This window comes from Dasypus novemcinctus, chromosome 25 (assembly GCF_030445035.2).
Source record: "Dasypus novemcinctus isolate mDasNov1 chromosome 25, mDasNov1.1.hap2, whole genome shotgun sequence".
Lineage (NCBI taxonomy): Eukaryota > Metazoa > Chordata > Mammalia > Cingulata > Dasypodidae > Dasypus > Dasypus novemcinctus.
The window spans coordinates 43,976,363-43,989,259 of record NC_080697.1 but is presented as its reverse complement, the minus strand read 5'-3'; the positions used below and the strand labels follow the sequence as shown (position 1 = coordinate 43,989,259).

Sequence of the window (12,897 nt, the reverse complement as noted above, 5' to 3'; positions counted from 1 at the left end):
TCCCTACACATTTATTTGCCCATCTTTTTTTTTCATTTTTTTCTTTATTTTTTTAAATATTATATTCAAAAAATATGAGGTCCCCATATAACCCCCACCCCACCCACCACCCCTCCCACATCAACAAACTCTTCCATCATTGTGGCACATCCACTGCACCCGGTGAATACGTTCTGGAGAACTGCTGCAGCACATCGACAGTGGTCCACCTTTGTAGTCCACACATTCTCCCAGTCCAGCCAGTGGTTATTTGCCCATCTTTGGGAAAATCCTTGTGTGTGTCTACTTACCCCTATTTGATCCATGAGGATGTGGCAATCCAGAGAAACTAAGTACCTTTCAAAGGTCACACAGCTGACAAATGGTGACATTTGGTTTTGAATCCAGTTTTTCCTGACCCCCAAATGTTCATGATTTTCCTCTCCCAGACAAGCCTAGGTGCTTGTGATCTTCCTGGCATCCCCTCCACTTTTCTGTCTCATACTATTCCCTCTGCTTTTTGACCCAACTCTACTCATCCTTCAAGATCCAAGCTATCTTCCCAATGAACCCTCACTTCCCACCCAGCTCCCAGAGAGCTAGCTCTCCTTTGGGCTCTCAAAGTGGATTTTCTCTGCTTCCCGTAACTGCCTTTTCCCCGAGCTCTTTTGGGGGTTTGGATGCATGTTATATTTCCCCTACTGGACTTTGAGGGCAAGGACTGGCCCATCTTTCTTTGACTTCCCCCGAGGACCCATCCTCTCTTCAGAACGTCAAGAGTTCTCCAAATGGAGTTGAAAATTGGTAGCAGTACATGGAATACTAAACTATGTTAAAGGTTTTTGATTTGGGGGGGCAGGAAAAAAATTTATACCTATATTAAATTACTTTGAGGCACAGCCCCTGCCTGCATGAATTCTCACTTGGTCTTGGCCTATGTTTCACAACGCAATTCTTAAATAACGTGGTTGGCTTTAGCTAACCTTGCAATTGAGATGCCCAATAAAATTTAATTTTTCCTCCGAAAATCCTGGTGGCAAACTTGTGGAACTCGTTCTGTTTCTCACTGGTGAGAAACTGAGCTACCAACACTGGCCTGGAAGCATGCAAAGCAGTCGCCTTTCCTTCCTGCCATGGCCTGTTGACACCCTCGCTTCGTTAAATGCTGCCCCCTGCTGGCTAGATTCTTACTCGTCGCCCATTGTGCTCAGTGGACATGATCCAACTCCCCCAGGTCAAGTATTTTACTTAAGGTTAGTTCGCAGGTGCTTCAGGTGAACCCACATAGAACCACATCAGTCAGGTATGCTTCCGTCTAGTGGCTGGGATTCGAAGCAATGGACGAGACTTTGTATTTGTGATTGAGAGAGAAGACACTCAGCCACTCAGCTTCTGACCTTAAACTAACATACCGGCCTATTAAAGATTAACCCACACTCTTAAAAACATCCTTGGCAATGGTTAAGAATAACAAGAAAAAATAATTCCAGATGAAATCCTAAAATACTGGAGTGCAAGGGCTTTTCCGGAACCTCTGCTACATTGGACGGCTTCGACCTCCTCCGCTAAGTGGCATGAGGCAGGCAAAGAGCAAAGCAGGACCGTGGATTGTAAATCCCTGTCCGTGAATGACCTCTTTTGATACATCCACCCTGTCATCTGTGATAAGGAAACAACGATCGAAGACAGAAATTGGCTTCCCTAAGTCTCACAGCAGGTGCTAGAAAATGCTGAGCAAAGAGAATCTTCTCACTATCCAGCCTTTCTTCTCATTTCTGCTGCCTAGTAACTGTCATTTTTAAAGGGTGTGATACAGGGGTGACAGTTCTTCCCATCCAGAAAGATCCAAAATTGACCAGGAAAGCTGCAGACCTCAGGAACTCTGTTCCTGAGACCTTATGGAAATCACTGCCAGCAGACATGCACCACGTAGGACAAGCTTGCCATCCTTCAAAATGAAGGTTTATGGATATTTTCTTAGAATAGGAATGTTAGGTTCAATGTAGAATTGGTAAATTCCAGCAAAATTTTTAAAAATTTACACAAGATAACCACCAGTGTTCTTTCGGTATTTTTCTAGATATGATACTATATACTTTTTTCTATTCAGTTTACTAGGGTTGCTGTAACAAAGTGCCACAAACTGGGTGGCTTTCAACAGAAACGTGTCTGACGTTCTAGAGGATAGACACTTGAAACCTCCCTGTCCACAGATCTTCTCCATTTGTCTCCTGGTGGCATCTTGCCAGCAATCCGTGGTATTCTCCCACCTGTGTCTAGTCTTATATTGGCACCAATCACTAGGTTCAAAGCCCACCCTGCTCCACTGTAACCTCATTCTTCCTCACCAAATTCCACCTCTAAAGATCCTTTAAGAAAGAGGGTCCCATTTTGAGCTGCTGGGGATTAGGACTTGATGTTTTTTCAGGGTGGGCTATCTTTAGTTCATCAGATATCCTTTAAGTACCAGACTAGTTGACTCAAGAATTTCTCATCCCACCAGTTTAAGTTCAAAATCAGGGTGCCAGCAGTCTATCACATTTCAGGGAAAGGTAAACCACCTGTCTTATCTCCTAATTTCTTCGGTTCTTAAAGGACCCAGTCATATGGGATTAAGGCCACTCAGGCCTAAGCTCACATCCACAGGACCACATCCGCCCAACACCCCTAATGAGTCCGGGAGGTATCAGTCCTGCCCTCAGCCTCCCCAAGAAGTGTTTGGAAACCACTGGAACTAAGTGATGGGGCCTTCCAGTTAGAAAGTAGGTAGAAAACGGGCATATCTTGGGGCCAGACAGAAGGTAAAAGCCTTCCACGTTGTTCATTCTACACTAAGCCAGGTTTTTAGGAAAAGGAACATCATCTCTTAGTACTAAAAGTGAGGCTACACTAGTAAGGGAGAATATTTGTTTGGAAGTTATGAAGATGTTAACTGGCCACTCTAAACTTTTTAAGATTTGTTTCTCCCCACCCCCACCCTGCAGTTTTTGCTACCTCCTGATGTGTATCCATCTTTTCTTCTCTTCTTAGGATTCAGAGATTTGATCCTGGGGATCTCTGATAGGGAGTGTCAGCTGCACCACTTCAGTTCCTGGTCTCTGCTGCGCTCACCTCCTTGTCTCCCCTTTTGTATCATTTGCTGCAACTCCTGCACGGTACTGCTTAGTGCACGGACACTGAAGCGCTTTCCCTTTTTCACCAGGAGGCACCCCATGGATGGAACCCGGGTCCTCCCGCCCTATCCCTTGAGCCACATCTGCTTCCCAATAACAACTCTTATGAACAGTTAAATAATATATTAAACTAGCTCATTTATCAGTGAATGAGTTAATAAGACTCAAATTCAGACTAAGAGGTAAACTTTCTACGTCTGGAAAAAGTGAGGGTGATTTCCCTCTTGTTCCACAGGAATAAAAATAACTCTAAAAACATGGCCAGATTCACCTTTCATCCTTTTCACCGGACATTATCCCAAAGCATTTGAAACTGTTTTTGAATTGCTGGATTTCTTCAAGTATTTTTTGCCAGTACAGCAAAATGGTATGTAATAATTCAGTGGGCAAAGCAAACAGAGCCTCAGAACTGAACCTCAAAACTTATTACTCAAGATTGGAAGAAACCAGTCATGAAGCAAGAAATCTGTTTTATTATATTATACTCCTTGTACTTAATAAGGAGTATTGTACTTGATAAGGAGGTTTGTAATTATCAGTGGTTAAAAATAAAAGGTAGAAACAAATAAGAGTGAGATGCTCTTGGGAGGATGTTAACAACTGGCACCAGCAGATGAAGCTCTTAGATGACAGCTAACTCGTAAAACGAAAATTGCCTTATTTTCTCTATTTTCTAGCTCCTTCTGTGGCCAATCTATGAGCAGCTTCATTGCCTTCGATGCCACTATGACCAGGAACATGATCCTGTTGGAAAAAAGGGAAAACAACAAAAACAACTTGTTTATTTATCCCAAGTCTTTTCCCATATTCCAAGCTCACAAAGAAAATTAATAAGAAATTCCATCACCTAAGCGATGTTACACGTAAGTTGTGTGTAGTCCAATCAAGTTGAATGGGAACACTGTTCATTACTGCAAAAGGTCTGTGGGTTTTGCAGTAAGTTTTGGTTTTCCAAGAACTCTGGATACTTTTCTCACACATACTTATATGTGAAATCACTATCAACTCTCAAGAGGCCATTATGTAACAGGAGGAAGTCCAATTTATTTTTTAACTTTTGGCATTAATACTTTAAGGGAAACTGGGGGAAAATGGAGGCACACCTCAGAATGCCCCAAGTTGCTTTAGGGCAACTTGCCAGGTTCCCCAAACCTTCATGTCTGCCAAATTTCTTAGGATGCCATTTGATCATTGCTCATTCTTCTCATGTAACACTTCCTCCTATTCCCTTGTTTTCAATTATTCTCAAAATGTTAAGATTCACTATGTACTAGAAATGAAAATTTCTAGTAAAGTAAATCTGTCATAGAGGGTAATATATAGAAAGACTGGTACACCAAAATTTTATTTTGAAATGACAATTTTCCTTAAACATCTTTTTAATTTGCTAAATTCATTTATTTTTACCATCTGAGCCAAATTTCCTTCCATAGAGAAGCTGAAAACCTAATGAGCAAATAATGAGTTGTCAAATCAAGTGCATCAATTTTAAAAGACATACTATCACCTTTATAAATTTTGATTTTCATATACCCATATTAAGGTAATGTAATAATTTTTTATAGCAACTGCAGTTTGAACTAGGTCTACTATGCCTAATATGAGCTAGAACTCTCATTGGTTTACTAAGGAAAACATTTTACTCCAACTTGCCATTTTAGGTATAAATTCTTAACTGCATTCTCCAATATCTGAATAGACCGATGTAACCCTAACCTACTTGGTTAACTTTAGTTATTAATAGGGACAAGCAGGGACCTCACCCATTGAATATCCATTCCTCGGGAAGCTTGATCAATTCTTTCAAAATGACTTCTATTGACAACATCTCTTCCAGAGGCTGTTTTCCATCCGTTTTCTTTCCAGGCAGGCATCCATTTTGTAACACCTATATGCAGTTAAAAACAGCACCTCTGAGAATAAAATGATTTCTAAAGACGCTCATCCTTAGTTTTCCAAAAATGTGTCTATTCACTCAAAAACTATTTAGCATCTCTTCTAAAGGGACAACCATGGTGGCTTTTAGAATTTTGCCAAGATACAGTCTCTATAGAAAAAGCACCAAGGTAGTAGATGAAATCAAAAGGGGGTAGAATCTCCTGCAAAGTGGGAAGGCAACTAATATTTGAGTTCTTTTGCTCTTGATTTTGCTTTCAACTTCTGTTGACATAATGCTTAAATTTTAAACCTGACCTCATAGAGTATCAGTCAAGTGATACTCTGAGGTCAAAACTCTGGAGTTTTAGCCATTTCTCTTCTCTTACTTTTTCTGGGGTGCTGAAGGGGAGGTGCATTGGGGAGATGGTGGTGGTAGTGGAGGGTTAGTGAATAATTCACGAAGGAAAAGGCATTAAAGGATGCATAGTGTGGGTTGTAGGAATGGAAAATTAACCTAAGAGTCGACAAAGTTAAAAATGTGGAGATGGAGGGACACCACAATCTACACTATCCCAAAGTAAGTGTATGTATGAATTACATAGAACTGAAAAGTCTCTAAAAGTCTAGAATGAGAATTACTTTCCTCCAACCTGGTGTATTTATCTGTGAAGTGTCATGTGTTAAGTTTTCTTATAATCCAAACCTCCTGAAGTTATTTTTTAATCCCTTTACACAAGAGGATCATAGGCGGAGAGATTTCCTATGGCTGAAAAGACATTTAAAAATATCAGCTAGAGTATAAAAATTGCTTAACACTTTCAGGAGAATAAGATGGAAATTTGCATCAACATGTATTGTTCTCTTGGCACAGGAAAACCACTTCTGGAATTTACCAAGATAGTAATTATACAAGAATACAAATAAATAGGCATATCTTACTGAATAATTATACTTCAATTATTCCCATTTTAAACAATGAAACATTGTATAAAAGGATTGGAAAACAGTTATTCAATGAAGAGAAAATGGTTCTGGTTCATCAACACAGTGGAAATACATTTCACCGAAGACTTATGCAAGTTAAGTCAGGAAACAATATGTCACTGGGGAAACAATCTCACTAACAGGAAGAGAATCCATATACTGTATACGAGTTACAAAAATAAATAATGTCTACGTTACTCTGGAAATATTACCAAAATTTCAGTGGTGAACAGGAGATACAGGATGAATAGCATCTTCATCTTATTTAGAATACAGATTCTTTACTTCCTTACTCATATGGGGTATGCCAAGGGCAGAGCCAAACTCTGGAATTAAGGATGTGGGTCCCTTCACACACACAAGCCACAAATCTTTGTCGTACTTATCTACTTATGCTAATTTGTGGCTTTCCTGAACAGTACATTCCTATCTAGCTGAATAAAACACCCCCTTATTTATAAACCGTAACTCGACTATTTTCAAGGAAACAGTTGTGAGAAACCAGAGCTATCCTCTGCCCTCCAGGACTCCTGTTAACCCCTCATTTCATCTTAGGAGCTCAAAGAATTAGATACAAGGCAAGACTAAAAAGCTCAAGAATCCTACGCTCTGGGTGTCTTCTCAGAGCTCCATCTGAGAGCTCTATCTGAGGCTGGAGTCTTTTTGGCTTAGGGATCAGACAATGGACTAAGTATGTAAGAACTTTTTTCAGCTTCCTTTCAAAGCAGCCCATGTGTCACCCATCCACACATTTCCTGAATGAAATCAGTCAACAAACCAAGTAGGTCTCAACCCCAGATCTTACCTGGCAACCTACAAACCAATCAGTCCCCTCAAGTGAAAAAGGTTACCTTCTTTGAGAAGCCTGCTGTCCGTTTTAATGATGAGTTTGTCCAGGTTTTGGCTCCTTGCTTGTTCAATTGCTCTACAGGCTGCCTATAAGAAAGGTTCCCCACATTCAAACAAAAAATTTCAATTTAATAAGATACACAGTGAGATCTGGATCTTCCCAGGCTACATACATGTAACTAACTCTGAAGATCTCATGTTTCCCATCTGTCTCCCAAATGTAGAAAGGGTGGGAAGCCTGTCAGATTTATCCCAGAATCCAGGATGTCCCTTTAAATACTGATGCCCTTAAGTGACCTCTTGTTTTCAGATCCTCAGGTGGTACGGGCTTCAGATTATGGCAAGACGTTGGGAGGCTGAGAGGAGAGATTCTGTGGTTTGGGAGGACAGGCCATGGGGTAAGATGAGAAGGCCTGTCAGCACGTAGGACTTCCTGAAGGAATTCTGTATCTTTGGAAAATATCTTCAGTCTCTCTGTGGGAGGATTATTTTACTGCTGCCCCTTTGTTATACTTTTATGGTGGAATGGATAGGTCAATCAACGATTCCTTTCATTCATTAACTTAAGAATAAGAGTGAGAACTTTTTTTTAAATATTTATTTATTATTATTATTTTTTAAAATTACATTAAAAAAAATATATGAGGTCCCATTCAACCCCACCGCCCCCGCCCCCCACTCCCCCCACAGCAACACTCTCTCCCATCATCGTGATACATCCATTGCACCTGGTAAGTTCATCTCTGAGCATCACTGCACCCCATAGTCAATGGTCCACATCATAGCCCAGACTCTCTCACGTTCCATCCAGTGGGCCCTGGGGGGATCTACAGTGTCCCGTAATTGTCCGTGAAGCACTATCCAGAACAACTCCACGTCCCGAAAACGCCTCCACATCTCATCTCTTCCTCCCGTTCCCCACACCCAGCAGCCCCCATGGCTACCGTTCCCACACCCATTCCACATTTTAAGAGTGAGAACTTCTAAAATGACAAAAATTGCTGACAGCCTATGTCGATAGCCTAAAGACAAGGTCTGGGACCTTAGGACATTATCCTGTTAATGTGGCTCAAATATAAAATCTAGAGGGAGCCCAAAGGCAAACAACATCTCAGGATGGGGATGGCAGTGTGTTGAAAGAAAATAGAAGGCTCTAGAGTGGACCAGGCTCCTGCTGCCCCTCTAAAGAAGTTCAATATTAGGAACTTAATGTAGTTTCTTAAAATGGTAGTCACAGTCTACGTCCCCTCTCAACTCTTTTGCAACCTTCCCCTAGAAACGCTAGGGCATTAATATAATCATTCTGATTTTTCCCTTTCCCAAGTACTCTGTAGGAAGAAAGTAAAATGTCAAGGGCTGTGTGTTATTAATAGGACAACTTACCTCCAGTTCAGCAGTTTGATTTGTCTGCCGTCCAGAAACTCTCTCACTGAGATTTCTGTTTGGACATTCAGCAAAAGTTGGTTAAAACTGAACTGTCTAAAAAAATTCCCATTTTGCTAATAATGTACTTCCTAAAATATCAGAACCATTTACATTTCCAGTTGTTAGCCAAATCTTTTATCATTAAATTGCCAAGAATATCATTTCCGGCATATGAAAATACAAATCGCCCTCACTATCTGCTGTTCCTCAACCCTCCAAATATATTTGGCTGGAATTTTACACCAGGGGCAATGAGATTTCCCAGGGATTATCTGAAGGAGTATGTTCTTAGATTGGGATGGCAAATTTTCAGGGAGGGGGCAGTTATTTGTAGACATTGAAATCGTTCCATCACTTTTCATGTAACTCATTTGGGAGGTAATGCCATCCATTTGTAAAGCCCACCACCAATAAGCTCTTTAGAACAGCAGAAAATTTCCTATCTATCTTTTTTCTCCATGAACTTTATTATGTATGCTCCACAGAATTCTATTAATATTTTACACTCAAAAATTTACTGACCTATCCTTATTAACTCATCAGAAATAAGTAGATAATTAACAATTTCCATAAAGCCCTTAAGTGGTATTTCTTAAGTTGAATTACCATAGATATTAGCATACAATATATTACAAATTTTGATAATTAAAAGTACAACTGTGTTGAAAAATGGTTGCCTTAATGTGCCAGAGGAAACATTTAAAAATTTTATCTGTTAAAGAGTAACATTCATTGCTGGCAAAAGAGAGGATTTAATATCAATTTTATGATCTGAATATTTTCTTTAAACTATCCATGCCCATGTTATTACGTTGGCAATCATGGATCTCCTTTAGTCTTTGGTGCCCTTCTATGATAAAAGTAGATAAAAAGGAAAAAAAAAAAATGGCAAGATCTAGCCAGTGGTGGTCACCTCAGGTGAGAGCAAACGGCAGTGGGATGGGGGAGGCATGCACAGATGACCTGGTCGAGGTTTTCTTATATGGTGGTGGGTCCATTATTAAAATAAATATATATCCGTGCGTGAATGAGGCCCTTGGATGACATGATAAGTGTGATGAATCAAGGATTTTCATCTATTAATCTACTTTAAAAACACCTATTTGTGCCTTTACTTACAGAGGATGGCCAGGTCCCCAGTGAACTCCAAGTCCTGCTCTTGCACCATCTCTTCCATTATTTCTGCAGCTGCCATCTATATAAACAGTTGGGGTGTGTTCTGCAAAACATCAATGCTTGAGAATTACATATGCTTTGGACAACAGGAGGTTGGGTTTATTGACTGGCGGGTGAAGTGGGCTGATCATGTCAGCCATTCTCATTAACACCTCCAGTGCCAGTTTAGACGGGTATTTGAGGTAGAACCCTGTTCAAGTGTGCTGTGAGATCTGAAGAGACCTTCAGAGCTGCCTGGCTCTTCCCCCAATAACGGCCACTGAGGACTGCCAGACAAGAGTTCCATGCACCCGGACAGTTCTCTTAGTACAGACGCCACTTTCTACCACCAGTCCTGTCTCCCAAACTCCTCTGGTCCCAGTTGGAGTCCGGCCTAATTTGTCTTTCCTACAGGCTGGCACAGGGGCTGTACTATGGAGAAATGGCTGGAGGTGAAAATATTTTCATGATGTAATTGAGGGTACAGGCCTTAGAACATTGGGTCCTGTCAAGACAGAACACTGCCCTGGACAACCTGTGACTGACTGGAGAACGAAACACTTCAACCTTGTGCGGCCTACATGGGGAAAATGTGGACAAGTTACTCTGGCAAAATGTTACCACTTTAAGAACAAAAAAAGTAACTCTACTCCCATCACATTCAATAAATACGATGTGGAAGCTGGCGTCGAGGCTCTCTCTGAATCCTTGAGACTGAGGCCCCTGTTCCCATCTTTTCCTACTAAAGTTCTGGGACGCCTTTTGTTCCAGCATTCCTTATGTAGAGCTGGTCTCAACACAGTACAGTGTTCTTTAGAATATACAATAAATTTAATGTCCGTGCTGTTTTACACACTCAACCCTCAAACCCTGGGGGGTATAATTATTGGCTCTTCACACACATATATTCCCCCTGGATAAAAGGTTGTTAAGGAATCCATTCTTCTGACCCCTTTTTATCAACACCGCCCCCCCCCCCCAAAGTGGTGGCTTTTGAATTTATTCTGTTGATGGGTGAGAAAAAAAAAGAGATAAAACAAAGTTACTATACTGAAGATACTAAAATGGCATTGAAAGGTCTTTCAAGCAGTTACCTTAATGCACCTCAGCCAGATAGGGGAAAGTGCCAGCAACAAGGTTCTTCTCAAAACTGAGTTTATCTGAGTGCCACACACCAACCACAAAAGATACAGCAATCAGTAAAATGTCTAACTTAAAGGACATTTAGGAAGACCCAAATACCCACCCATGCATGGTTCTTTACGAACAACTTATGTCATCTTTTAACGCTAGTTTCTAAGTCCCAAGATGGGACCCAGCTCTGGTTGCCGGCTGAATCTGTGCTTCCCAATCAAATGCTTTTGTTGCATTCTAGCTCAGTCTGTAATTTTTCGATCAGCAAAGGGTATTTGTTCACTTTAGTATTTACAGTGCAACCCCTGCATACAGGAGAGGTTGGCCTTCGATCTCTTGCATTAAGGATTGACCCACATACTTGTGTGCACAAAAGACTATTTTCCTACACTGCACTGTGTGGTTCAAAGCTTAACCTCTTCCGTGGTCCTCAATACAATTAACCCAAAAATATCTCCAATAAATTAATAGGAATGGGGACACTGCCTTTCCCTCCAAGCTGCTCTAGCCCCATCTCCAAACTTCTTTATCAGGTGGCACAAAGTCCCAGGATTTCAGACACCTCGCACCCGCAGCCACGGGAGCGTCAGCGGGGGAGGCCACCTTCTAATCCTCTTTCAGGCCAGGTTTCTAGGCTCTGTATACCAAGGGCGCCTTACGTGAAACCCTAAGGTACAGTAGTTGGATCCGTTTCGCAGTCCTGACACTCTCCTCCCCCTACTCCCATCTATAGGACTCGTAAGTCGCGACGAGACGACGGGCTCCACTGGGGGCACCTGAAGGGAAGAGGAGGGGCCCGGCAGGCTCCGGGCAGGAGCGCGCTAGTCCAGCGGGGCCACTTTACATCCCAAACCCGCCCCCTCGGCCCGCCATCCCCGCACCCGACCACGGCCAGCGGGGACGGGGTCGCGGAGGCGCGCGCCCAGGCCCGGGAAGGCGCGAGGAGCCGGGGCCCGGGGCGCAGCCCCGCTCGGTCCAGTTCCCGGACAGGTTCAGGTCCACGTGCTTCCTCCGCGGCGCCCCGAGCTCCCTGCACACCGCGTCGCTCGGCGCGTGCCGGCGGACTTGGCCCCACTACGCCACGCGCACTCCCACCCACTGCTCGGCGGTCAAATCGCTGGGGAAAACTTAACGCCCCTTGACTTCCTTTTCCTAACTGCTCGAGGTTGCGCGCGAGGCCACCTCGTGGGAGGATCTGTTGCCAGTTAAGTTTCTTTCCGGAAAACAGAAAAAGTGCGTGCAGGGGACCGTGGGCCCCTCCGGACCCGTCTGCGTAAACCCGGGGCTTCCGAGAAGCCTTACGAAAGTTCTGAGCCAGGACGTGGCGGCCCGGCTCCCCAGGCAGCGCCCGCACCCTCCGGGGGACTCGCCCCGACCCTACGAGGATGGCGCGCCCTCCCGCCCGGCCTGCGCGAGGACTTCCTGGGAGGTGGCTCTCGGCCCTCCGCGTCCCATCCAGAGCCAGGGTGTCCCCGGGCCGCCCCGCCGAGGCCGGCTCACCCCCGTGCCAGCCGGAAGCCTGTCCCCGCCATCCGGAGCTCATCCTGTCCTTCTCCAGGGATCGCTGGCGCAGTCCGAAGTTCGCGGTCGGAGTCGGAGCTTTTCCCAACGCACTGGGTCCAGCCACCCCCGCACGTCCCATTTAAGGGAGGCCCGGGCTCGGGGGAGGGGCTCGCTGGGACCGCCCAGCCCTCCCCATCCGCCGGAGGGGACTCAGGGCAGCCCCCCTTCCCCTCCTCTCCCCGTCTCCGGTTCCGGCTGGTTTCCCGCCGCCCTGCTCTCGATCTCCACACCCCACGCCCGGGGCCCCGGCTAGCGCCCCCCATCCCCACCCCGCTGGGGGCTGCTGAGATGCCCCGGAGCCGCCTCCTTCCGAGAGGAGGCAGGACTTGAGCCCTTCGATGCTGTATTCCCAGAATTGAAACGGGACTGACGCAGGCAGTCTTGACCAGGGGTCCGTGATCTCGAATTGAAATTCATGAAAACATCATTCTTGCGGGGCCGTGTTGCTGCAGGTGTGATATATTTATTAAATACTGTACAGTCTAGTGCGGACTGAGCAAGGGGTCCCTGATTTTCACCTGACTGGCACAGGCGTCTATGGAACCAAAAAAGTTAAGAGCCCTGCGCTAGGGCACTCACTAGAATCTCACAGAGTACGTGCGGAACGAATGAATACGTGAAAGCGCTAAGGCCGAGGCTTTAACCATGGATAAGGCAGAACGAGGGGCCCCGGGAAGGGGAGTTCCAGGGGCGGGTGGGGCCATGCCAGGGAGAAGAAAGATCCGGTCCACGCACCAGTATCGCAGGCCGGAGGTGC

At 44.3% G+C, this 12,897-nt stretch overlaps 1 long non-coding RNA gene across 1 annotated transcript; it reads right to left on the bottom strand.

Moving 5' to 3' along the window:
• Window positions 1–3,609: 3,609 nt before the first annotated feature.
• LOC101445181 (uncharacterized) lies at window positions 3,610–12,213 on the bottom strand. Its single transcript, XR_011647483.1, has 6 exons — window positions 12,078–12,213; window positions 9,408–9,507; window positions 8,247–8,301; window positions 6,866–6,950; window positions 4,916–5,040; window positions 3,610–3,896 (listed from the first exon to the last, which is right to left on the bottom strand). It is a non-coding gene; the product is annotated as an uncharacterized lncRNA (long non-coding RNA).
• Between the last annotated feature and the right edge of the window lie 684 nt (window positions 12,214–12,897).